The 26,973-nt window shown below is 33.1% G+C and overlaps 1 protein-coding gene across 4 annotated transcripts in view; it reads right to left on the bottom strand.

Annotated features, from left to right (window-relative positions):
• Plexa (plexin A) overlaps positions 1–26,973 on the bottom strand; it is an 809,603-nt gene that overhangs the window by 277,568 nt on the left and 505,062 nt on the right. The gene's annotated exons all lie outside the window — the stretch shown is intronic.

The raw sequence follows: 26,973 nt of genomic DNA, 5'->3' as shown, positions 1-26,973 counted from the left end.
GTTGCCCACATATGGAATATAACGATATTAAATTATTTATACTCCATACACAGGGTGTTCAGTCATCCCTGGGAAAAATTTTAATGCGAGATTCTAGAGGACAAAATAAGACGAAAATCAAGAATATCAATTTCTTGACTGGGGCTTCATTAAAAAATTATTAAAAAATTTCAAATCATTCTGAAAAAATTATTTTTGGTTGCGAGGGTCAATTACAATCATTTTTAGTGAATAGACATACCCCCGAAATTCTGCGCATTTTCGAGAAAAAAATTCATTATGGGCGGAACTTTAAATATTAATAAATTTTTAACCAAGCCTCCATCAACAAATTAGTATTCTTGATTTTCGTCTTATTTTGGCCTCTAGAATCTCCCATTAAAATTTTTCCCAGGGGTGGCTGCACACCTTGTATTAAAATAATTTTGTTTGAATTTAATTTTTATAAAAGAATATCACAAGTGAAATTAAATATGAAAAGGTGAATGTATTAACTTCGTTTCTCCCATGATTAAGTCTTCAAATCTGACCAAGTTTTTAGAACAATCATAATTGTAAATTTCAAGCTTCTTAACTTATAACTTTTGAAAGTTTAAATAACATTGAATTTCCTTATATGAAATACCGCGAGGGGTTCATTGTGGAATTTTCCTTTTAGGATACATGTATGTATATACTCATGATTATATAAAACGTATTTTTGTTTATATATCTGATTTGTTTATATCATTTAAAAGAACTTTTATTACACAAAGAAATATTGAACAAAACACAAAGCTTCGAGAACCAGACACTTTGAAAGGAAAAAGAGAATTATAAAAATCCTTAACACTAAACCTACCGCAATCGGTCAAATGACCGTTTGTAAAATTTCGTTTAGAATTTCTAACATACAATATTATTTTAGTGCTATTTAACTTCACGACTTTTTTATAGTATATGTGCAATGAATTTTACAATATTCACTTCTATCCTTATTCTTTGTTTTCTAAGAAAAATATGTAGTCTGTCTTGCCTACCACCATCGGTCATTTAACCGGTCAAATGATTTATAGTTTATTGTAAAGAACTGAACAAAATTTGGTACCAAATTCTGGTTAGCCTCCGATGTAAATAGGAAATATATGTATAGCAAAGAAGAAAGGAGAGAATCTTGAGTTTCTAGTGCCTTAGAACAGTTTAACAACGCGTATTAAAAATACTAAAACTTTAAACGCATGCAGTTCCGAAACTACTGGTGTTTTGTTTATAATTGATCCATTGTTAGAAGCGGCAAGGCCTCCTCTTTAAAATGGTTTTTGGTTTATGTCGATCCGACTTTCCGTTTTCGAGATATCGTAATTTATGTAAAGGGGTAATTTTTTTAAAATCCCGCTATAGTTCTTTCCGTGCTAAAAACAGATTACTAACGCGCATTGAAATTACTAAAACTGTAATTACGTGTAGTTTCGAAATTATTAATATTGTCTCCATGATTGAGCAATCGTTGGCAGCGGTAAACCTTCCTCTTTGAAATGGCTTTTGGTTTTTGTCTATCGAACTTTCCGTTTCGGAGGTATCGTAATTTATGTAAATGTTAATTTTTCTAATTCGACTATCTTTGTCTTCGTCTAACGGAGTCGGACCTCTTTGTCTTACATGCGTGGTGCTAACCTAGCCCGCGTACGTGATTGTCGTGACCTAGTTTTGGTGTAGTATTTCCAGGAATTTACTACGCACTGTTTACTATTGTCACGCGCGTGAGATCAATGAACTCGCCAGCGCAACAACGAAATGTAAACAAACCCTATCTCCAAAATTAGCCACCGTATCGACTTGAAATTAAAATCGCTATATCCCCGAAACTAATAAAGCTTTCGATTTGTTCGAACACTCATTTTAAAGGGCATTTCATCCTCTACCTAATGGTCATATCATCTACTATAATTTTTACTGTCTTCTATGTTTATTTTCACATTTACTTTGTCTCTACATATCCAAAGAAGTTTCAGCAATTCCCATTGATTATACAACTGGTGTGCGATACAACTGGATCATAAATTGTTTATTTAATTGAAAATTAATTTAAATTTATATACGGGGTGTTTGCATAATTATTATGCCATTTTTTCGTAAATAATTGTTTTCTCTAGAATTAACGGTATCGACTTTAAAGAAAATTTGTTCTATCTTCTGTCCGATGAAAATTACTAATTTACGAATACTGTTAAAGTACTAATGCTCGTTTAGAGTAAAAGTATTGAACATTTTTGTACAGATTCTTAAAATTCAATGCTTTAAAAAAAAATATGCGACATAAAAGAGAAGGATATCTTACGAATAAACTTTAAAACACAACTTTTTATACATATAATGCAAAAATTAGAAGTACGTTGCTTCGTAAAAGAGAAAAAGAAAGACTGGTCATTTGACCGGTCATGGTAGGAATGGGTATACATGAAGTGCCGGTTGATTGATTGATGACTTCTTCCTTCGAGACTCGTTGTTTAATTTACTTATTGCAATTGTAGTGTGTAGATTATGATGACCAGTTTAGTCGACAAAATAAAATGGAGTGAATCTTGATACACATATCTGTATACTGCAGTTGGCGATGTGTAAAGTTATTAATGAATTGCCAATGCAGAAATGCATCTGGTGGAATACGTAGAATATTACTATGAGCTCGAATTAGTTACTGTTACAAGATATCGATAACAATCGATTTCGTATATATTTACCCATTTTAGCATCCAAAAATGTCGAATAATCTGACTAATAAAATGGCTAATCTAGATTTTCTTTTGTATGCTTTAATTTATAGAAACTAAATTCTTATTTCAGTTTTTGGACAACATACGTATGATGTGTCGTGTTCTAAACTTAAGCTAATACCATTGGAATGTGACTTTGGGTTACATACCAAGTTTAAGCAACTGTAAAGTCTGTAAGTCAATTTGTATAGTAACTAACTTTTGTTCATAGCTTTCTTTGTATATGGTATTGTCTTGTGCAAGTTATTAATCCTGCATTAATTTCTTTACCTTAAATATGAGACAATAATTACATCTTTAAATTTATAGAAAAAAAATCCATGTGTAAATCTTGAAAAGCAATCCGTCTTAACAACCTGGGCTATTTTGTACTCTAGGCCGAATTTAAGTTCCTTTTTTACTCGGTTATTTTAAAAACTGAACAAAAATTAAAAATTCGACTTAAGTTGAAAGCTCTTCAGAATTCGTCCAGGATAAGGTTTCTTATTTAACATAAATCTATCACCAAAAACCAAAGTGGCGAAGCAAAGATAGCTTATAAATTGACAATATGGCAAACGACGAGTAACATATTTGAAAATAATGTTACAACATTATGGACTCACTCTATGAAGCAGTTCACGCTGAATTCACAAGGAAGCTTTCCTTGGCTGTCAAATGCATAAAAGTTCTAGAGAATCCCCCGATACTCGTCAGCTTTTGCTCGCTACAGTTTCCTTTTATTCTCCAAAGGTGAAATCTTTGCTCAAGGGGACGCGTTTCTAGTCCGTTGTACGATAAACCAGAAAACGACAATACTGGTAAGCTGCACCGATACGACATCGGTTGCAATGCTGCTTCAGTTGGTGGAATATAAAAATGCAGTGGTGGGTATATACGGAACAACAGTAGAATCAAAAGGATAAAAGTTAATGAGTACGTTTCTAAAAACAAAGTATTATTTCTCTCTCGCTCTCGTTATTTACACAACAGAAAAGAATAATGAAAAAAGGAGAGAAAATGATGGAAATGTTATTTGCAATGTAAAGATGCACAAAGTCTGGCCCACGGGCCAATTCAGCTCTTCCATAAAGTTTATTAATCCCGCATAGTAAAGTTAAAAACCAGCTCAGAAATTTATATGAACAAAGAGGGGAATGTAATTATTGTCGTAATTTGTAATTCAATCTGTTTTGTTCGCAATTTTAACCGAACGAGACGATGAAGTTTTCATAAATATGACGTTTTCTTCTTTTCGAATATTTTATTTACATTTTAATACAGAGTTTTATAATTATATATGGCGACGCACTTGCAAACAAGGATTTTTAATTATAAATATGGATAAAAACAAAGAGTTGGGAGATCAAAATCTGGATACTAGTATACAACAAATGTTAAAAAAGCTTATATTTAAAATTGTGAATCACAATTCGCATGAATCTTCAACCTGAACGTTATTAATAATATCATTTTTACTTCGCCGCTTATCTTTAGTTTGAATATTTTCAATTTTATACATTTTATCGTTCAACTCGAATTACTTATATTTTATGAAAATGCTTGTTCTCGAAGAACTTTGAAGAGCTCTCGAATTGAACAGAATTTTTAATTCTTGTTCAGCTTTACCGCGAGGATCAGTAACGAGTTTCATTATTTCAAACCTTATCAATTGTATCGTATTAAATTATTGAATACATGTATTTTTCTTTTAATAAACTTGATATTTTAAATCGAAGTACGCTCCAGCAACAACTCAAAACTTTGCTCGTAATATTATTTTAGTTCTTTATTTTACGTCGAACCGAGAGAGATTAAGACAAGGAAACATTTTTATAATTTTTACCGTTCATTATTTTGTTTTTCCAAGGTGTCAAGAGCTCCCTAATCTTCACGCAGCGTTACAATATAATTAATTACACACATCCGCTGCGGATGCAGCGTGATCCAGCAGGAAAGCACCGAGTGATTTCTCTTATCGGCAACGTCGAGAAAAATTCAGAAGGAAGCTCGGATATCTGGCACAAACGACGTGTGTATGTATTTCTAACTGCTCGCTATCGTGAATTTCTGCGTCGTGTCGTTCAAGAGAAATTATGTGACTTTTTGTAGAGGACACGTTTATTAATTATTTCATATTTTATACATTGTCGCGCTGTGCATTCTATTTATAACAAGTTATAACGAATCAGGGACCGCTTTAGTGACACCGTATATCCGTTGCGTATGTGTGTATATGTGTGTGTGTAGCTCAACGTCTTTGCAAAGTTTCGAAAGCAGTCACTCGTTATAGAATAATAGTCTCTTACGTCCCCATGTAACGAACGTTCAGCATATTATTAGTTCTAAGCCCAACACTGTTGATAAATATATTCTGTTTTTATAGGTACAATTCTTGCAAATGTCAACACACCAAATAGGAAATTTCAAAATTCTAAAGATTAATAAAGTTAGAGGTAAATACATTTTAATTAGATTTTTCATCATGTAAAACTTTAACACGTTTTTCTCGAACCATCATTTCTCAAACTGATGCAATAAATATCTCAAAAACTAACCGATCAAATTCAATGAATACTTGTTTAAACGATAGATTATACATTTCCCCGAGCAGTGGGAATATCTTCAACTTTTTCAAATTTACTAACATTTGAAAAATGTAAAATTGCGCAGAAAATGATAAAAAAAAGATTTTTGAACGGATAAATAAAAAATAATTTCTGAACGGATTGGAGGATTTTAATGTTTCAAAATGCAAACAAGACGTATTTTAACGAAGAATATGTAGATATTCTAAAAATATTGGAGAAGTTGTTCCTTGACCCCATAAAGTAAGAAAAACCTCATAAAAATGGTCCAATTTTCAAACAACCATAACTCCTACAATAGTGAATATATTTCAATGAAATTTTTTTCTGAAGTAGAGCCCATCTGTACCTACAAAAAAGTATTATTCAACTTTTCTGTAAAGCGTCAAACAAATGTATTAAAAATGAAAAACTAATTTTTAAGAAAAATCGACAGGGAGTAGTGAAAGTTTTCAACGAAAAATAAGAAAATTTCAAATCGTTAAAAAAAGATAATTTTTTGCTAGAGTGTTCAATTACAGTCATTTTTGGTCAATAGACATACTCCCGAATTCCTACGCATTTTCGAGAAAAAAATTCGAGTGGGTGCCTAAATTTTTCGGCGAAAAAAAAAATTTGAAATCGTTCTGGAAAAATTATTTTCGGTTGCAAGGGTCAATTACAATCATTTTTGGTGAATAGACATACCCCCAAAATCCTGCGTATTTTCGAGAAAAAAATTCAGTACGAGCAAAACTTTAAACGTTAATAACTTTTTAACGAAGCCACCATCAACAAATTGGTATTCTTGACTTTCGTCCTATTTTGGTCTTCAGAATCGCCTATTAAAATTTTTCCCAGGGGTGACCGAACACCCTGTATATGTCTGCACTACTATGACATTCTAGAATATTATTATTATACGCCGTAATAATCTATTAACTTCAATATGTTCTAAAAAAAATATATATGTATATATGTATATGAAAATAAAATAAAGGTATAAAATTAAAAACTAGGACGAAGAAAGATCTTCGGTTGAATGATTTTCAGTTTCATAACCCCTTAGCATCTAATATGAATCACTAATCCAGGCAGAGTAATCTGATTCTAAGGATATTTGCTTTCACTCTATATATTTGTATAAAATAAAAAATTGTACAATTTTTTATATGTTCAACACTAGATTTACGAACATTGATTATATATTTTTTTATTGAAACTAAATGAAATATTGAAGTTAATAATTTTAAATTAAATATTTTCTTTTAATTAGAATATATGTTCGTGGCATTACATCGATCAAATTCAACATAAATTGCTAAGAAATAATATTTACGCGTTAAAGGATGCACAATAAGATGTCGAAACCACAGATTGTTACCTTGTTTAGTTTGTTACAAAACGAAAACTTAAAAATGATCTTTTTCAAGCCTTCTAGACTGAAACCTCTCCTTAATTTAACCTCGTTCCCAGCCTCTCTGATCGTTCGACTCGGGTCGCTGGGAGTGCACCGGCCTTGGGGCTTTAATAGGCCGTGGTGGAAAAATCACGGATCGATTGAAAAAGCTTAAATACGCCCGACAGTGTTTTGCCAATTACATATTAAACTCTGCACAGACGCCATAATGAGGTATTATTTTCTCCAAGTAGGGATTTCGGTATGAGAAATCTTACGAACGATCGATGGGAGTGTTTTCGGTCGGGGGACACGCGAACCAACGAAGCAGCTGGAATAAACGGCAAGAAGTTTGAGTTTCTTCGATCATGGGTGGTCCGTCTGATTCAATTGATACGTCTGGAGAGAAGTTGGAGAAAAAATTCCCTCGTTCGAAAGGGAGATCGTAAACTTTAATTTGTCGTACGAAAAAGTCGACATCTCGAGTAGCGCGAAATCGTTTGAAACGTCGAGTTTATCAGCATCGTTTGAGACCATACCTCATAAGCCTGTAGAAACGTCTTTACTAGGAAAAATAATCAAAAGTTTTTGTACAAAATAGTAGTTCGAACCCTTAATAATAATATGGAACAGGTCCCATTGAAAAATTTGTTCTCTTTAGAGGAAAAGTCAGCTTACTAACAGAACTAGTTCGTAGATTGAAAAGACATTTATTGCTTGTATCGAAACTTGTATCGCAACAAATATCGGAACCAGTATACAAAACCAGCGTTACAAACTTGCAGAAATAAAAGTCAGTTAACATCATTACTAATTTCAGACTTAATTTGTCCAGTTGTTTACAAAAAAAATATAAATCGTTGAACCGATTGTAGTAGGTAAGGTAAGACAGACTACATATTTTTTACAGAAATCAAACAATAAGAAAAGAAGTGAATATTGAAAGATTTATTATATTGTATATATATATATATATATATATATATATTATTATATATATTATTATTTTATTTAATTATATTTAATTATTATATATAATATTATTATTATTATATATATATTATTATATATTATATATATATCGTTTAAAATTTCTTATATACAGTATTTTCAGCGCCATTTAATTTCACTTCTTGTATTATACATATATATATATATATATATATATATAAAATGAAAATACTGTATATAAGAAATTTTAAACGAAATTTAAAAACAGGTCGTTTGATCGGTCGTGATAGGTTTAGTATTGATTCATGGCTGACTGGAAACGGCGAAAAATAAAGTAAAAGTAATCGCCAATCGCGAACAGTGAGAGCACGAAGAGAGAAAGAAGGATCGTTGGAGGTCTATCGAGGGGAAAGATTGAGGCAACGACGGAGGAAACGAGGCTCTACGCGGTCGGTGAGCGAATAAAGAGTCTTCAGCGTGCCGATGTCGAAGCGAGGTGCGGCCTTGACCGTGAAACAGCCCTTTGTTCTTCGACGCGACGGCACACATTCCGGCTACGAAGAGGAACCTCGAAGCGTCGTGACAAGACATCACAATGCGTCGTTTCCAACCCGCCAAATAACAGTACCGCGTGGGTGTGCCGCGAGCTGAACGCGAACGAACGAGAAAACGAGACTGGGAGAGACGGTATCTCTAAGAATTCAGCGAATCGGTCTTCTAATTAACGAGCGAGACTCTACTCCAGAGCTACGATTTGTTTAATGTCGCCGTTTCGATTCAATTTTCCGTTAAATTAATTCCAGTCGTTTTAAACGAACTTTAATTAAAGTTCCGCGCCACGGTCCAGTCGTCTCGTTTATATTTAGACGCTAAGAGCATTTCCGGTATTCATGGGCAAGCTTCGAAGATATATGGACGTTCCGGGACGTTCGGAGGAATTGGATGTGGAGATGGCGGGCAGAAAAATTATAGCTTATGCGACTGGGTTCGATGGAAATCGATTCGAATTGGGGATTTCTCGTTCATCGGACCACTTTTCTAATCAATCGAGTTGCAGGACAAATTTCTTATCGCGAAGTTTCGCATTAGATTGGATCGGGACGTTCGACTTCATCAGCGATTCTTGAACTTCTTTTTCATTCGCAACTCTTTCTCTAGCAAAGAAGAATCTGGCTGGGGATGGGATTTCTTGTTGAATTTTTTTCATTATTTATTTGTCGAGTATAAGAACATTAAACAACATATCTGTTTGATACTTAAATACAAGACTTCGATTTAATTGGATTTACTTCTTCGACGAAAACGTAAAAATAAATGATTATTAGAATTCACAGTTATCTGCTGTAAAAAATTTATAAACGATGTATGCACCTCTTAAAAGTATGTTTGGCATCTAAAAATAAAATTTCAATTCGAGATGCAACATATTTGTCTAAAAAACTTCGATTTAATTGGATTTATTCCTTCGACGAAAACGTAAAAATAAATGATTACTATGAATCTCAGGATTCCGATTATTGGGTACATCATGATACATTTTGATTAAAATAATTTTGTTTAAATAAAAGGATATTATTTCTATTTATTCTAACTGGATATAGAAATTAAATGTTTGCAAAAATAAATTGTGAAAGATCAATGATAAAAACGACTGTTTTAATTAATCTTTATTTCTTCCTAACACAGTTACTCTAAATCGTTTATAAATTGTTTAAAAATTCACAGATACAAATTTATAAACGATGTGTGCGGTCCTTAAAACTATGCTTCTAAAAATAAATTTTCAGTTTGAGATCGCGCAAAAAGGAATTAAGTTACGTCCAGGTAAATATCTCTCTTGAATTTTGGTAGAACGTGAGGCGAGATCTATGTGAGGAATCCGCGAAATGATTTGCGACCTTCCAATGCTAAGAGGGTCTCCACCCGTGGCCTAAGCAATTACCGTCAGATCAAAGTACAAGCACAACCCTATTCACCGTGACTATGACGTCCACAGAAGTTAACCAAGAAACTCGGAGATACGCTAAAAATGATGAAAAATGAATTCATGAGCATTCCGATAAGGAATATTACACGGTGGCTGAAGGAAACGGAAACCTTTTGAATGAATTACGAATAATACACGAGAACTCCTAATCAAAAGAACGCAATCTAACGGGAATCCTCCGCCAGAGGGGTGAAGCTACTCGCGATTACTTTGCTCGGACGAGCTGCTTATTAATCTGCCGGTTGACGTAACAAATTTCTGCTCAAACGAAGGAATATATAAACCGGCTTACCGAATCCTCGAAGCGGAGAGATCACCGCTCCGTTCATAAATCACAACGTCCCCTTTCGTTTCACTTGATTACCGTTTCTAATTGTCTATTTATTCTCATACTTTGGTAGGCATTTTCAATTTTGTCGACGAGTTCATCCCCCGTTCTAATTACCTCGGAGTAATCGCCTCCCCTCAAACGTCCCCGTCGAGTACGAATCAAGCGGGGCGATGAAAATTACCACGCCTCGGAAACAAGACAAATGCGAGGACTCAATGTTCGTCAACTTTTTTTTATGGGTGACAGGATTTTCCACTATGAAACTAGAAAAATTAATTCTCAAGTTGAGATGTTGAAGAAAATAAAGGATAGGATTTGTGAATTTTAGCAAAATTACAAAAATTACTACTCAAACAAATTTTAAATTATGTATTTTATAATGATCTAAAATCAAAATTTTGATTTTATATATTTGACCATATGTGGTGACTATGGAACTGGAAAAATTAATTCCCAAGTTGAGATGTTTAGGGAAATAAATTTAGATAGGATTTGTAAATATTAACAAGATTACAAAAATGACTACTGAATCAAATTTTACGTTATGTGGATCACAATGGTCTAAAATAAACAATTTTAGTTTCGCAAAAAATTGTACGGTTTTTATCTGACAATGAACGTATTAACCTTAACTCCACCAAATTTCTTCACTGACGTGGACTATTGCATTGGGACTGTACGTTGCTCTTTATTATTGTTACTAATAAAACATATTTCATCATACATGGTACCAATAAGATGCACAAATAACGAAAATTATGAATTCTATGGACAAAACAATTCAAAACATTACGGAATAACATGTTCTGTAATTTTATCATGTCACTTAATGGAAACAGTGTGATTTTTGGTAAAGGCTATGATTATTAATTATTTCATATTTAATAAGCTGTTTTGATGAGTAAGCTTTGCTCTGTATTTCAGTCCTTTTAATTTATTTATATTTCTCAGTCTACTGTTATAAAAGTTTCACTTCATAGCATTTAACACACAGTTTTACGTCTTGCTATTGCAACTGAAATAATTGTGTGCGTATATGCCTACGTCTTATACGTGTATTTACTTTCTCGACCGACGGGATTATCGCTCCCGTCGTTACCCAGTGTTTTGTACATATGTACGAGTTTCGAGCAAGAGCAAATATATTTGCATTAAGGAAATGTCGGTGCGAGCCAGGAACGGCTCCGGTACTGGCTGCGAAGTCTAGTACTCGGAGGGTTAATAAAAGCCTATTTTTTATTTTTCACTTTTACAACAAACAAGACTAGTATCAAGAAACTGAAAATCACTCGATCAAAGATCTTGCGTTATTCTAGCTTAAAATGTTTAGTATTATACCTTTATTTCATTAACATATATATATTTTACCATATTAAAATTAATAATTTATTATAGTCTAAGTATAATAATAATATAGTTGAATGTCACGGTATTGCAGACATATATGTACAAACACAAGTTTGTAATAGGTTGCTGCCTAAATCTATTAACAATAAATAAAAACAAATAAATAATACTGGTATCTAGAAATGGTAACTGGTGTGTATGAGTATGAATTATTGATTTAGTGGCGATGAGAAGCGAATGGCCGCCATAATTTAAAAACATCAAAAGTATGTGTTCAATCAAAACTGTTATTGTTACATTAAATATTTTATTCTTCGTAGTAAAAAATGTGTTGAATTATTCCTGTACCATCTCTAACAACTGATAAAATAATTATACAAATACAGCTATTTAAACGTGATACATGATACAAAGTCACTAATAGAATTAGGATTATTTACCTCTATATTCTTCCAATCGAAGTTTGACTGCACAAACCGGAAGTATCTTTCTATGTTACGAAGAGAAATTAATTCCAGAAAGAATACCAAAGTGAATTGATAAAAACTTCCCTTTATTTCCCATCGTTATAATTTCTACGAGGAATTATCAGTTGTGGACGTAAATAAATGTGTCGCTGGTTGGATAATGCTTGTAACTGGTAGAAGAAGAGTGGAGAATATTAATAACTCTTGTTACGATTGTAGAAGGCGTAGAAGCAGAATAATACTCGTAGAACACGGATGATAGTTTCAGGTTTTGTAAGAAGATGAACTCCGCGCGAGTAAAGCAATACATTTGGATTTTCCGGGCCGGGATTAACAAGTCTCACTTATGCATCTATTATAGTCGCTTTTCATGCACTATCGCTATACTGGCTCCTGGTTGTAAATCTAAATGTCCAAATGCTTTGAAAGCAGTACAATATTATCTGATCGCAAAAGTTGCAGGGTCAGTCGGATAGATGACTTTCACTGCGGTTGATGGAAAATATTTTAGCAAATCCTGTATTCGCGAAACTATAAGTTCGAATAATCGAACGTTGAAGAAGAATCGTTTCACGTTGTTAGTTGGATTTTCGCCATTTTCAATTGAAACGTTTCTTTAAAGTGTTTTTTTAAATTTGTAAATCACACCTTCAGCATCAGGTGGATTATATTTCTTAATTGTTATCGCATTTTGTTGGCTGTTAACACTATCCAAGTGTCTACTTAGTCAACGAGCTAATTATTTACAATCGTCCTTTTAATAAATATTTAAAAAAAATAATAAGGCAGTCATATTGAATGGTGGTTCTAAATCTGTTCTTTTAAAAAAAAAACTGCTATAATATATATAACAACTCAATGGAATAAAGAGATTTTTTATTTGAAGAAATCCTATTATTATATTTTGTTTTGTTTAAAGAGATAAATGATTTTTTTATATTACCCAATGTTATTATGTTGAACTTACGTCAATCGTAACTAAAGATTTATAAATACATTTCAACTGCCAAATGTCAACCAATTTCACGAAATTGTTCAGTGAAATTTAAATCACTACGAAAAATTAAAGTCTAATTTATGGAAAACAATAACATAAAATTAAAAAAAAAGTAATATAATTTATGTATGATTTATTTGTATTTTAATTTTATTATCAAAGTTGTTTGTGCATAATATATTTTATATAAAAAATTGAGAGGGTAAGGTGTTTTTTTACACAAGGAACGATTTATGAATTCAGTTTCGTGCAAGTATATTTGTCATTTTCACATTTTCACGAATTTATTCCCCCGAAAACGGAAGAGAGCTGTCCCTTGCTACTTTCTGAAGTTCTTCTGAGCGCCCGGCCTTTCGTTAAAAAAACGACTTGGACCACAATTTGTGACTTTCTTTTCTAAGAGACACTGAATACCTTTTATACAGTTGACACACGATAAATTTGTCCACCGTATACCGAATGGATTAGACGAGTGTTGGATACGAATTAAATAAAGTTCGGGAGCGTACAAAATGTTTGAAAAAAAGGTTAGAAAGTGAATTTTTTTTTTATCGATCAAAAAATTATTCTTTATTATTACCCGTATCCTTATTAAATTTAAATCATTAAAATTAAAATATATAAAATAGGCTAAATAATATTTTTAGTAAAACTTGTATATTAATTCGAAAATCCACGATAAGATTTACAATCATTTTAAAAATGACTCATTGAGAGAAGAGCATAGAGGAAATTTCGATGAACAGATCGTTCAAATCGAACAAAAGTGCACATAAACAGGGGGGATTACGTAGATAAATAACGTACAATTTAGTTTTCTAAGTATAAACGAAAATACTGTTATTTTAAACGTTCTTTTTCTTTTCGACTTTCTCTCGTGTGTTATTCGTGTCGAGTATGAATATTTTCGTATTTTGCTTGAATCTAAATTGTGCTTGAGCGTCAAATTCCTGGATCTATTTAAATATACAGTGGTACGAAGTAGGCGGCGACACAGTTAACACGTTGGAGACGGAAATATTCATCAGAGCTTGTGCACCTGTTAACTTCTTCAGGAACAAGAAACTTTGTTTCAAATAAACAAAAACTGAAACCGATATTGACCCCTGATATTTATCAAATTCGTTGGGAATTTGAATGACGAGTAATAACGAAATTTATTTAGTCTCCAGAGCACTTATTTAGCATGATTTTTTTTTTTAGAATATAATCCGAATGTCAGATAATTTCATATATAAAATTCTTATGTCAAACGATATTTTTGATTACTACAATTTCGTGTTTATTATTGTATCAAATGATATTTGGTTCATGCTTGGAAGAGGTCCACATTTCAGTTAATCCTCGATGATTATTTTTTACTTTTAAAACAAGTAATGGATAGTGGTATACTATATTAACTATTAACACTTAATGAGAGATTCTAGAATGCAAAATAAGACGAAATTCAAGAATACCAATTTGTTGATTGAGGCTTCGTTAAAAAGTTATTAACAAAATTTGAAATTATTTTGAAAATAATTTTTTCAAAATAATTTGAAATTTTTTAGTTAAGTCGACAAAGTCCACCTACTCGAATTTTTTTCTCGAAAGTGCATAGGATTTCGGGGGTATATCTATTGACCAAAAATAATTATAATTGACCCCCAGAACTAAAAATAATTTTTCCAGAATAATTTGGAACTTTTTTTTTCGCCTGTTAATTTTTCTTAAAAATTCGTTTTTCATATTTAGTAATTTTGTTTGACGTTCTACAGGAAAGTTGTCTAATACTTTTTTGTAGGTACCCATAAGTTCTATTTCAGAAAAAAGTTTCATTGAAATATATTCACTATTGTAAAAGTTATGGTCGTTTGAAAATTGGACCATTTTTATGGGGATTTTCTCACTTTACGGGGTCAAGGAATAACGTTTTCAATATTTTTAGAATTTCTACATATTCTTCACCAAAATACGCGTTATCTACATTTCGAAACATTAAAATCCTCCAATCCGTTCAGAAGTTGTGATGTTTTAAAGATACGCATGAAATTTCAGGGTAACATTTCTGGCCTCACATTACATTTTCGGTAATGAATTTTTTTCTCGAAAGCGCGCAGAATTTCGGGGGTATGTGTATTCACCAAAAATGATTGTAATTGAACCCCGCAAACAAAAATAATTTTTTCAGAATGATTTGAAGTTTTTTAATGTCGCCGGAAAATTTTCCGGTCAATATGGAACTTTAAACGTTAATAACTTTTTAACGAAGTCTCAGTCAACAAATTGGTATTCTTGATTTTCGTCTTATTTTGGCCTCTAAAATCTCCCATTCAAATTTTTCCCAGAGGTGGCCGAACACTCCGTATATAATTTACTCTTATGTTAATTATGTCAACAATCTGCAGAGTAGTTATGGTTTAAAATTCTGGACAACAAAATTAGATGGTATGCATTTTTGACAAAAGCTTAGTTATACTTTTATAGTTTATAAGTACAAAATGGACATTTCTAAACTATACCTTAATACTTTAACCTTGTTAAAAAAATATTTCGTCATTTTTTACAGGTTTCTGTCGACCATGTATTTAAACATAAAAGTAGAAGTAAAGGACCTACTGTGCAATGTTCAAAAATTGACAACTTGGTTCTAGTATAAACTTATTTCTAGCACAAGGGTTGTTTTTGGTCGCAGAGCGTGACAAAAGAGAAACTAAGAAACCTCGAGATCGAGTGAGTAATCAAAATCTTAAAAGTAAGGGCTTCTGGATTAAATTATGGTATTTTTAAAAAGAGATAGCGACGACGAAAAATATTTCTTTTCTAAACTCTTCATTTTCCGTTCGAAGTGTGCCACAACTCAGAATTGGATAAATTCTATTCAGGAATAACGAATAAAAATTTCAAATTCATTCGTAAACTAACTTTCCTTTACGATTCTATTAATCGATATCCAGACAAGCGTAGCACTGGATACAAGCTAGCTTACGAATGATCCCAAAACACAAGTGGCCAAAATAAGCGTTTTCTCCAAAAGTTTCTTGTGTCAACCGTTCATACTAATCTGCTCTCTGAAAAATCCTGATTATCATTCCGTGACACGAAGTTAGTCGCAATCGCGAGGACCAAAAACAGAAGATGGCGAAAAAATTCGCAGGTTTCTTTCAATTGAGCGGGTATTACCAGCCAAAACGAAAAAGACAAAAAGGGTGGAAAACGAAGGCAAGTCAAAGAAAAACAAACGAGTCTCTCCCTTCCCCGCTTCTGGTGACAGTCGAACGAAATTGCGAATATCGAATTTCGCTCGAAAGTCCCAGCGCTGCGAATTCCTTCCGGGGAAATAGGATCCCAGGCAAGTCGAATGGAAGGAGAAAGAAGAAGCACTGTGGGCAAAGGGTGGAAGAGAACGAGGGAGAGCGCGACTCGAGCACTGATTAAAAATACATATTAGGTCCGTGTGTTTAGGGAATAAGATGTCGGAGAGCGATAAGGCCAAACGTGGAACTGGTGCAGGGGATGCAATGGCGTAACATCTTTATACGTGGAAACGAGTTTCCCCGTGAATGTTTAATCCACCCCGTGAGTGGTAACGCGTGTTTTTCGGGGGTAAATCGAATGGTGAAATTTTGATGGCGGTGCCCGGAAACCAACGGGATCTGTGTTCGGCTGGGATTGCGATCAAACGCTCGGAGGTATCGAGAATTTAGGTAAGCGTCGGCAATAAAGGTAACGAGAAAAGCTGGCAAAGTTGTTGCACAACTATTTCTGCTATCAGTCTGGAACGCATCACTCGCTTTTGATAAATCGTTTATTAACCTCAGAAAATACATTACAAAATATGATACTCCCAATATCTTTCTACACCTGTAATTTGTTTAAAAATTTAATGACTTTAATGCTCTGTATTATAAATGTCAACGTACCAAATTTTGGGATTTTTTAACCTTTTGCACTGCAAGCATTTTAATAGAAGCGACACTTGGGTGCAATTTTGTGACGCCATTTTGGAGAATTAAAATTGTCTTTTCTCCCAGAAAGATTTATAACTGCTAGTAATTTAACATCTTTTTATTTGTTCCGTTAATTAAAGTGTCATCGTACTGTTGCAACGGATTGAAGATGCATCGTTGCGGCAACGTGAAGGCTGTTCCGCAACGATGTGAAGCTGCCCTTCGAACGAGCGGAAGCGAGATCCCGGGCCTTCCGGTTGCTGAAGAACCGGCAACGATTTGAAAGAAGAGAACTACGACAGAACTCGTAGAGAACGGACGTTTTTAAAGCATTGTCAATAAAGTTCCTAGTTTGTGTTAATAGTTTGTGTTACGTTGAATATTGTGGTGTTATTATGAGTTACTTGAAAAACGCCTCGCTCCGGCGCAACAGTACGTAAACCTTGAATTAAATTTTGATGATCATAGCGACGCCATTTGATTATAAAGGATTAACAAATCGTTGGGGGTGAGTATTGCTTTGAAAAACAGTTGGTAACATACTTTGATACTCTGCATTTGCAATATTATTACGGTTGTCCCATCTTTATTTACAAATTAATATAATAAATCTTGTACTGATTTTTAATTATTTATTGTATAAGTGTCAGTTATTGAAAGTTGGAATATGGAATAGGCGTGAATATTTCAAGGGGTAATTGTCTGAAAATACTTTGGAAAATAGGGAACTCCCTATGCCAATATCTTTTTACCTCACGTAATAAAATTTATTCAAAAATTTAATGACGTTATTTGCTGTATATTATAAGCGTCAACTTTGATACTGTTTGTTTGCAATATTCTCACGTATAAATTAATATAATGCATCTTGTGCTAGTTTTATCTGTTTGTTATTTTTTTATTTTATTTTCCGTTGTATGTACCCTTTTGGGTTGTTAGCGACTACATTTGTGTAGTTCATTGTGTAGTTCACAAATGAACATTGTACTGCATAAAATATACATGGGTGTTCGGTCACCTCTGGGAAAAATTTTAATAGGTGATTCTAAAGGCCAAAATAAGACGAAAATCAAGAATAATAATTTATTGATGGAGGCTTCGTTAAAAAGTTATTAACAATCAAATTTATAAATTTCAAATCGTTCTGCAAAAATTATTTTCGGTTGCGGGGGTCAATTACAATCATTTTTTATCATTACACATATCCTCGAAATCCTACGCACTTACGAGAAAAAAATTCCTTACCGAAAATCTAATTACGTGCCTATTCAACTAAAAAAAAATTTCAAATCGTTCTGGAAAAATTATTTTCAGTTGCGGGGGTCAATCACAATCATTTTTAGTGAATAGACATACCCCCGAAATCTTGCGCATTTTCGAAAAAAAAATGGGTAGGATTTCGCGGGTAGGTCTATTCAACAAAAATTATTGTAATTGACCCCCGTAACCGAAAATAATTTTTTCAAAACGATTTGAAATTTTTTTCCCTCAAATAATTTAGGTACCTACCCCCGGTCGATTTTTCTTAAGTTTCTCATTGTTAATAAATTTGTTTGGCGCTCTATAGAAATGTTGTCTAATACTTTTTTGTAGGTACCCATGGGCTCTGCTTCACAAAAAAATTTCAATGAGAAAAAATTCAATCAGAAAACGTTTTGGAGGGTGAGCAAAGAATGGTAGTTTACGATCTGACGTGCGACGATGTCAACCATGTTCGTTTTAACTAAAATTCATTCGTGTCTTATAATAAAATTCGATTATATTTACATTCTTGGTAATATGTTTAAAAAAGACACGGTTATTTTACTTGGAGAAAAAAGAAAAAAGAAATTTAAAATAAATTAATACGTGCAATACTGATAAATATAAAAATAGAATTATTATAATTCATCCTAGTCTAGTTTCAAATTATTTACAATACTCCCATAGATAATATCTCTTCGTTATCTTCGACTGAAATTTGTTGTGTACAGTGTCTTTATACACTGCTTTTTATTTGACTGCATAGTTGTTAATAATCTTTGTAATTCACGCAAATTTTAAAACTGTCAACTTTAAACACTAAAAAAATAATACGAACGAAGCACGTTGCGTAACAAAATTGCAGATAAAATCTTTCGTTGAAACTGTTAAATCAAAGGATAATCGTGGAGGACGTTGTAGAACTGTAGATTCTACAGCGCCAAGCGTCGTAGAATTTCAATGTACGTGGAAACCTCTCACCTTTTCTCACTTACTCCCATGATAGTTCTATAGTTCTATCGCTGATAGAATATAGAGAGAGAAAGAGAGAAAAAGATGATCGTGACAATCGAGTTTTCCTGTCATCGTTAAATTTATCAACTCAGCGAAATGAGAATTGAACGGTAGAAGTAATCAAGAGTTTCCCAATATTCAAAGATCCGTTATCAGGATAATGAAATTATTTGCCCGGCGTTCTATCGGACGTAACTTCATGTTGGATGAAAGACGCGTCCCAAACAATCACGCGAAGATTTATCGATCATTCTTATCGCGGCAAAAGTTGCGTTAAACAGTTCTCACAAAGGGGAGCAAACACGATCGAATCGAGAAGGAACCTACTCTAAAATCTTCGACAACGACGCAATAGAATATACTCGAAGCCTGTTTAATTACCCAATTGTTAACTGATAAAAGCTGACGAAGTTAATAAATCTAATTTTTGCACAGAAACAAAAAACCTATCACATAGGAAATCTAAGGATTAACAACTTTAAGGTTCCGATTTATCTTTTTGTAACACGTGAAGTTAAACGGTTTAAACGGTTGATTAACTTTCTGCATTATATACTGGTTTTGTTGTTTAATTTAATTCAACAATTTTATAATTCTTTTTGTCCTATAGACAGTATAAGAAGAATTATTAATTCAGTGATAATGTTTGATGATGTTTTGTATATGTATATGATTTAATAAATCTTTATGTTTGTTACATCGATGGAATTACACGACTGAAAATGACCTATGGAAGTTGGTTTCTTATTTTGATTACGTAACTCAATTTTTTCTTTGTATATGATATGTAATTTTATTGAGGTGATATTCTGGTTTTGGACGCGTTTAAAAGTAATATGTAAATGGAAAATAAATGGAAAAAAATTAATTATCTTAATATTTTCAAAATATATACTTATTCAAATTTATAAACTAATTTTGTATAAAATTATAATTTTAAACAAGGAAACAATTAAAGTAGCAATAATTTATTCTTCTATAATTTAAACATTAGTTAAATTAGTATTACTATTTATAGATATAAAATTATTGTTATATTAAAAAAAAGATCACGTTTTAATAATATAGAGTTTCGAATTTGGAACATCAAAACGAACTGTTTGAAAAATTAAATGGCGTTTTGTCCATGTTTTGTTGAGTGAAGTAATCGACAAGACTCCAGCTAAAGTGGCTAAATCGAAGAAAGTTAATCAAAATCTGTTCAGAAAAAGAGAATGCCACTGCGAAGAAGAAATCTGGCCCAATGAAGAACCTAAATCTATAACAGAAAAGCACCAGGGACCATTTTCTTATAAATTCTGTAATTTAACTATCAAGCCAATTTTACAAATATTAGTTCCATTAAAATTTTTATTGATGCCTTCTCCATACTTGACCAATATTGTTACCATTACAAAGATCGTCAACCGTAAAGGGTTGTTCTCTGTCCTCCAAATCCGCGTAGGAGGAACCACAGACGAAGCGTGAAAGCCGAACAGTCGAGGGATGAGACTAAACGGAAATTATCGCGAGGACGAAGATCATGCCCGCCGCGTTACGGAATACATATACCTGGTTCTCGTTAAAATAATGAAACGGCTCGGTCAAAGTGGACGAGCCGTCCCGTCGGCAGGATTTTTCACGCGAACGTGCCGAGCGTCGAGCGGGCGGAAAACAAAATATTTTAAGAGGAAAGCGACCGACGGAAAATAACGAGAGGACGAGCAAAATAGAGCGTCGAAATTACGAGGCCGCGAGAGGGTTGCGTCCTTCCCCTCCCCCCTCCCACCGCTCTTCGTTCTGGCCCGTTTTATCCGCGAAAATATATTCTTCCGCCGCGGACAAACGTGCCATCCTTTCGGGACGCGAAGCACCGTAATTGATATCATTATCGTCGTTTCTAAAACGCGAGTCGCTGCGGCCACGCCGGGGAAAAAGAGTCTCTCCACGCTATTGTTCGGGAATAAGGGATGGGAAACATAAAGGCGGCCCTCCGCGACGAGCCACCCGTGGCTTATAAACCCGGCTTAACGTCCCCCGTGTCTCCTCCTTTCGTCCTACCGCGTGGTGGTTGAAATCACAACGTTACCCAGGTGGTTGATCGAAAATTTCCACCCTCCGAGAAATGACTAAAATAGGGTTGCTCTTCAAGATCACCGATCGCTCAAATTTCAAGGTAACGTTCTGTGAATTTTTACGAGCTTCCGGTCGCCTTGTTTTTGACGTCACTGTCAACCGCCACGAGAGGATTTAAGTGCATCTTCCATTGCAAACCTTTGAAAAAATCGATTTGATTGTGCATTTTCTTAAAGAATATAGTTTAGAAAATGTAACTGCAAACTCTTATGCCTGAACTCCTAAAATTAACAAACTTATGACTGTTACAAAACTTCAAAAGCGTTATTCTTGAAACTAGATACGTTTACCAGAATGGTGCCTATGATATCTCAAAATCTACTTGACTAATTGGCTTACAATTTTAAGTGATCATTTAGTACCAGACTGAATCCAACATATTTATTTTTTATCTTTCTTTAGGCCTCCAAAATTTAAGAAAAACATGAAAAAATAGATTATCAAAGTCAATTTTTCTACCGGCTATATTCGAATTCATACTAATTAGGAATCTTTTACGTTTCTACGTTTCAAACAAACAGAATGGTCGGAATAATGGACACTGTGAGACGACCTTTTTTAAAAGCGACTACACGTCTGACTATATTTGAGAATATGTGCCACCAATTTTCACTTTTTTCGCCCAAAAAATTTTTAAATATCACTGAAACACGTATAAATAAATTGTGTAAATTTTACTGCAAAAGATGTTAAACAATTCCTCGAGAAAGTTAAAAGAAAACGCAATTCACACTAGGAGACCCTCTAACACCTCTTCTATACCACGTGGTCATTTGGAACACGTTTTTTGATAAGTAAGATTTTTTATAATTATTTGAACATCACGCATGAAGATTTTAAATAATTTTGGTTTGATTTTTTCAATTCATGTTTTAACAATTCAAATCTATCTATGTGAGCTACATGTTCAGATTTAAACTGGCTGAAGCTCCTGGGGGTAGGTTGTATATGTCGACAAAAATGTTTCAACGTTTCGTTTCTAACTTCTCCAGGGATCACATGACACACTGATATCAATAAATATAAATTTTAGTGACGTGTGAACTTTGTAGAAGCTAGAAACGTCGAAACACTTTCCTCGAAGGACACAGTTTTTTACAGCCATGCAGTTTCAACCAATGTCGACTGTCGGAATCCGGGCTGTGAAAATTTAAATTATCTTATACGTATATTTAGGTCTACGCCCTGAAGAGGACCTACTAAAGATCAGAACGTTGACGTCTTAATTTCAACATATTTAGCTTCTGCTCTATTAAGAAGGTATTTTAATTTAGAATTCCATTTTCTGGTTTTTTTAGGAGTTTCTTTACAAAAGAAATATGTCTTAATTTCGATATTTTGTATACATATTTTTTTCAAGTAAAAATTATCAAAACTGACTGTATTATGTCATCAACGAGGTTTTTTTTTTAAAACAAAATGTCCTGACTGACATGATTCTAGTCATTCCACTTATTTGAAATGAAAAAATGAAAAGGATTCATAACTACTATAATTATGATTATAATATAAACCAAAATGAACAAAATAGTGAAAATTTACTAAATGGCGGCACTTTAAATTTCGAATATCGATTTTCTTGACTTTTTTCACGTTTAGCAAACTAAAAAACAATTGAAGAAAAATTCTTTTTTATAATTTTGATTCACGCCGTAATCAGAATCCTCTTGTTTTGTTTTAACGTTCGTAAAACATAAACAAATATGTATGAAAAATGTTGAAATTAAAAGAATTATACTTTTTTGTAAAATAATCCCTGAAAAGACCAAAAATATGAAACTAATCTAAAATACTCCCGTAACCAAAAGATCTATCCTAGGATCCCGATAACGACAAATTTTTATTTTATATATTTTAATAATATAGTCTATAGGGAGTAAAACTTCATATAAAACTGAATCGAGAATGGAGAATAAACTTTTTCATATGGGGCTTCATTTTTGAGAACATTGAGTTCAACAATTCGTATACAGTTAGAGTTTACTTCATTCTAAACTAAACAAATATTTTATTATAGATGAATTATTAATTTTAGAGATATGCCACCCGTGACTTATTTTTAGGAAACGATAATCTCTTTTAACTCACATTTTTCATTTTACAGCATCTCTTATAGTTTGGCCAGTGTTTCGCCTAGCAATGTTAAAATAAGACAAAGAAATATAGATATATTATGGAAAAATAATGTTACACGGACTACGTTTAAACTCGAAAAATAAGTTATCTAACAATGGTTCTCGAGTTTATCGCCCAGAAATATACATACAGAAAACATTCAAACAAATATGTACAAAGTACTATCAAACTGGTGGTGCAACATGAAAAGAGATGAATCTGCATGAAAAAATAAATCAAAAATGTAGAGCGCCACTTTTTTGAATGCGGAATTTCATACTGAAATAAATCGATGTTAAATATTGATAAAGCTAGTGATAGTGCTTTGATTTCCTATTCTAGATACTAGGGGATACACATTCAAATAAAATTATTTTTTGATGAAGAATTTTCGTATTCATTTAAAAATCTTTGGAATTTCATCATATTTTTGTGAACATTTTCCAGTGATTTCTGTTTCAAGTGTTCTTTAGCCATAATCTTCTTATTGAAAACAAGAGATTTGATATGCCTTTGTAAGAAAAAATCTATTGGTATCAAGTCAAGAAATTTTTCGTGAAAGAAGATATCGTGGTGATTGCCATTTAAAAAATTTCTTAACCCATGCATCGAAGTATTGCGGTGCACCATCTTGTTGAAAATTAGCCCGAGTTTCAAGCGATAAATCGTAGTAAATAATAGCAAGTCACGACATCGTTTTATAAACACACAATGCAACGACGACTCATTCATTAAAAAACAGAATTCCGTATGAAAAGATTTTACAGTTCCGACTTATTTCTTTCCATGCAGATTCATTCCTTTTATATATAATACAAATACAAGTATACTTCTCTAAAGTTAACAGGTACTAAAAACTAAAAACGTATTATTACAATCATTTCTGAATCACCAGAAAGCATCATGAATTTCGGTACGTGCCACTGCTAGCGGGGGACAGTTTCTTTAACACGATGCTAAAGTTTTGTCTTCGAGCGAGGGATTATTGTTTCTGGGCAGAGTTCGATCGAACGACAGTCTTGCCAGTGTCCGGCTAGCGTATCCGACGAAATTTTTCCCCAGGATCGATAGCACATTCCCCCAGAGACCATGCACGCAGTCGGCGATGCAAACGCGCGTGTTTACGTCCGGGCCAAGTATCGGAGGCTTTCAGCTTCCATGGGAAATTACAAGCAGAACGTGTTCGTTTGTCAAACGCGAAGATACACGTCGAAAAACGGACGGGTTGTTCCGATGTCTGGCCGCTGCGCGGAAACAGCGGAACATGAAATGGACGCTGGAATAACCACCGGTTCGATTCCATCAATTTGTCGAATAAATTCGTTCCCCGGCAATTTCTCCTGTTTCCATTACCGCGCGCCGGTTATCGACGGGAGTAAATATAGCTAGACGGAATGCAACGAATTACGAAACTTGCCGGGCTATATCCGTCGCGTTGGTCCAGCCACGCTGATAAAACTAGTAATAAAGACGGAGTTTGATGTCACAAATATGACGGCAGACACGCGGAGCGTTGCTGCATCGATCGCCATTAACGAATGCGGTACGACGTCTCGCCGTCGCTAAATTGGAACTCCGAAATCCTGATCTGGGTTAGGTGGGAACAGTGATAACTAGACTGCGGATGTTTATGCAAATGCATATGTTTCAAGGAAACAGATAAAAGAGTGAAACCTAAATAGAAGTTTGTTTCATTGCTAGAGGTCCTTAAAAATATATTTTTTATTTTGTATATTTTGCATATTGTGGGCACGCTTATGGCCGCCGATGGCGTTTTACGTTGGAGTGCTGATCGACCGTAGGGGAACCTCCACGAAAAGCTAGCCAGTCGATCACGGGGAATTCCCGTACTTGTGTATTACTATCGAAATAGTTTTATAAAACATCTCTTCTTCGCTACCTGTGTAATTTCGCTGTATGGTTTATTAGACCTAAATAAATTACATTTTATATTACTATCAGACCACACATAGTATAAGTTTTGCATATTTTTTATAGAAACATATGTCATATACGTTTATTGTATTTCTTTTGATAAAATTAATGCTTATATGGGCTTCTGAACACCTATTTCAGTCTACTAATTCAACGTTTGTATACGATAGTCGTGGCAGAGATGACAAAATAGCTATTTACACATCTCGTGTTTACCTATACTGCATCATTAATGGTAACAGTTCATGGATGCTACGAATAGTAATAATTAGTAATCCTCAAGTATTCTTGGCAGATAGGTTCTACGGAAATGAATTTTATTAGGTCAGATTGTTAAAGAACCTAAAACAATTAAAGCATGCTAGATCAGTAAATTTAAATATGCCCCAATCACATCTTTTAATGTTGAGAGTTCGTTCTCAGCTTATAAATTGACTTTATGCGATAAACGTCATCAACTAACACTTGACAATGTTGAACAAATTCTCCTAATATATTGTAATTTAAATTATAATTAATTATTATTATATGCCAGTAATAAAATTATTTGAATATATTTTGAATATATTTTGCATATTCTTGTATATTTTGGCATATTGTTGATACATATATGACATATGTGACTTACATATTTTATTGACATAAACATCCGCAGTCTAGTGATAGCAGGCTTAACAAAAATTCGACATTTCAAGGATTTGAAAATTCCAATCTCCAAAATTTGCACTCAAAAACTTTCTTCTGGCCACCTATCAGCAATTCGAACGCACTTTTGTTTATCTACGCATAGTTTCTCATTAGTTGTAATATTTAGGCTGCAGTTCTTTTAAAAATACATCGAGGTTGATAATTTTATAAAGCGAAATTAATTTTGTTATACATTATATTCTTTTAACAACGCTCAGAAACGCAGGTTCATTTATCTGTTAACTACGTTTCGAAGTTCTTTTTATTATTGTCATATCGAGTTCCATTTAAAAAGTAATGTAAAAAATGAAAGTAATTACAGAATGTTTATACCTTTTCAAAAATAATGGTATACTTACGTTTAGTTTTTAATTCAATTTAAAGCGACCATTAAAGTTGTGAATCAGTATGAATAATTAAATTTAACAATGATATAATATGCGAGAAGCAAAACAAGGTAAGATATATAAATGCATAAATGAATGTGAACTAATATAAACCGAAAACTATAAACAGATTTTATGAAGCAACGTCAGTTTAAATTTTTATTGATATCAAATAATATTATTTGTTTATGAGAAGTTTAGGGAAACTGATAAGCACGTGCTCTGCATCTGCAACTTAATTTTAAACTATAAACAGATTTTATGAAGCAACGTCAGTTTAAATTTTTATTGATATCAAACAATATTATTTGTTTATGAGAAGTTTAGGGAAACTGATAAGCACGTGCTCTGCATCTGCAACTTAATTTTGTTTTGCTTTGTCCTATTACTTTTAATTGAGTTTGTACGGCATTCTTGACAAACAATGTTCAAATTAAATTTTTCCGTTAATTATTCATTACGAAGTAGAGTGATTATACTTGGGAGTAATAATAGCGAAAGGTATTTCGTTAAGTGATTGCGACAGGTTAATGGGCAAAAAAATAAAATAAAGTTTGAATATCCATTTTAGAGATAGGAATGTAATTTTGTAAAATGTATATCTATTGGTACTAATGGTTCAAATTGAATAAAATTAGAATGATTAAAAACTAGATTGATGCCCCAACTGTTGCGCTTAAGAATCTTTTAAAATATCGGTTTCTTTAAAAACAGTAGGTTTTCGAAAGCAAACATGTAAATTTTAAAAACAAAAGAAATTCTGTACAACTGA

Source organism: Colletes latitarsis, chromosome 10, assembly GCF_051014445.1.
Source record: "Colletes latitarsis isolate SP2378_abdomen chromosome 10, iyColLati1, whole genome shotgun sequence".
In the NCBI taxonomy this organism is placed as follows: domain Eukaryota; kingdom Metazoa; phylum Arthropoda; class Insecta; order Hymenoptera; family Colletidae; genus Colletes; species Colletes latitarsis.
The sequence above is the reverse complement of the archived record's forward strand: the minus strand, read 5'-3'. Positions and strand labels throughout refer to the sequence as shown.